The following is a 2181-nucleotide window of genomic DNA, read 5'->3' on the forward strand; positions in this document are numbered from 1 at the left end:
ATACGCTCCCAGGCACGGAGTTTGAGGTAAATAGGAATTTGATAGCTGCAACAATGTCACCATTCACTTGTGACCAAGGCTTCTTAAAAAAGTCAACAATAAACCTATCAAGCTCTAGAGCAGTTCCATTCTTCTGAACTTAGACCATTTTATTTCTTCATCGGTAACTTCCTAAATTAATCCCATAGTTTGATCTTCAGTGGGTCTGGTTTTAAGAACACCCTTTTGTTTCTTTATAAGATGCACAGGTAGGACCTCATTTTTAGTAAACAAAGTTTGATAACATTTTACTTCCACCTATTTAACCTCTTTATATTCAATAGTTTGAACTCCCTCAGTAGTAGTAAGTGAAGTATTTTGTTACAAGAGTGGTGAACTTTGAGTTTTCAGTGGAAAAAGGTAGTGTTAGGGACAGCCCATGCAACCATCTCATCCTAAATTTTCTTTATAGTACTTTTTCTCATCCAATGTAAATTCAGCATAGGAGACTAGCTTACCTTTTTCTTATTCCTATAGCCATATGTCAAAAGAAGATTCTAAAAGTTACATTTGAATCAACCAATTTGCCCTCTCAAGTTCTGAACTCTAAGTAATAGTTTGCTGTAGTACTATTTATTCAACTCTTTAAATTCCTACTTCAACCTTCTCAATTTATAATATAAGATGGCCAAAGGATTCTCTACTACTTCCTCATTCAAAATTGTAGTTAAAATTTGTTGAAACTCTTTGTGAACAATTCAAAAAGGGTGGAACTTGAATGGTTTGTGGTCAGCATTAAAATACTCAAGTATATATACCATCATTGGCATATGATCAGATACAATATGATCTAGGAACTCAACCTTCATATTAAAGAACCCAAAGAACCAGTGAGCATTGGCCATTATTTTATCCAATTAACAAAATATTCAATCTTCCTCTTCACGTTTGTTACACCAGGTAAGATGGTATTCTTTGGAAGGATAAGCACTTACATCAAACATCTCAATGAAGTTTTGAAATTTAGAGATCGCAACATAGTCACAATCTTCTTCTCCTACTTTTTTGGAACCGTATTTTACTACATTAAAATCTCCTATTAGAAGCTAGGATTCTGCACTAATTGTATTTTTAACACTGTGCCATTGATGTTATTATAATAGCCTCCTACTGTCCATATCATTTATATCATATAAAAAAGTAACCATAAAATTTTTTTGCCAATTCAATTGTTCAGTATAACAAGTAATAGCTTGAGTAAAATTATGAAATCATTCAATATGTACAACTACAGGATTCCAACTGAACCAAATCTAACTAATTCTCACGTGGGAAGTATTATACATACGTGACTCGAGAGAACAAACATTATAAAAAACATGTTCAAAGTTACATAGTTGAACTTTGGTTTACATAATATCAAGAATATGTATATCATAACTAAAGATTAACTTCTTTACTTCTGTTTGTTTAATAGAGCCATCAAGGCCTCTTATGTTCCAACAAATTATATTCATTGTAAATATAAGGAATCCTTACCTCCTCTCTTTTTCCACATAAGGTCCTTGACTTGGTTTTCAATTCTTGCAAATCGTTTTACATTTGAAAAAATGTCAGTCTGAGCATTTCCTTTGGGAAAATTGTTCTCAGAAGAGTAAGGGACTACTTCCTCTATAGAGTCTTCCCAGTTTGCAGGAGGTTGAAAAGCTTTCTTAGTAGGATTTACAACTGCCATCATAGATTAAAGGCGGGGAAATTCATCCATTGAAGTCACAAGGACATCCCTGCCACCAGGAGAATCTATCTACTGAAGCTTAACATGTTCTCTCTGTATATCAACTTCCTGCATCTTCACATTTGTTACTTTCAGTCCAATTTACCACAAGGAACCTAAGTTGTTGGCCTAAACTCTATCTTCTTTGAAACCTAGATAGTTTTGATTTGCGGCTTTTGACCCTGAACACCATGGGCGAAGCCAATCATATTGCACTTTTTATTATTATTTTTTTGTCTAAACTTATTAAAAACCGAATAATGTCAGGCAAGGAATGATCCATCCATAGTTCAGCACAAATGTAAGGATACGAAATCCTATCCTGTTATGTTTTCTTATCAGTATATAGAGACTTTTCTACAAAACTATCCAATTTGCTTCATCCTCTCTGAGTATAATAATAGTATAGCTTAACTTCTTGAAGGCAA

Source organism: Coffea arabica, chromosome 4c (assembly GCF_036785885.1).
Source record: "Coffea arabica cultivar ET-39 chromosome 4c, Coffea Arabica ET-39 HiFi, whole genome shotgun sequence".
NCBI classification, from domain to species: Eukaryota; Viridiplantae; Streptophyta; class Magnoliopsida; order Gentianales; family Rubiaceae; genus Coffea; species Coffea arabica.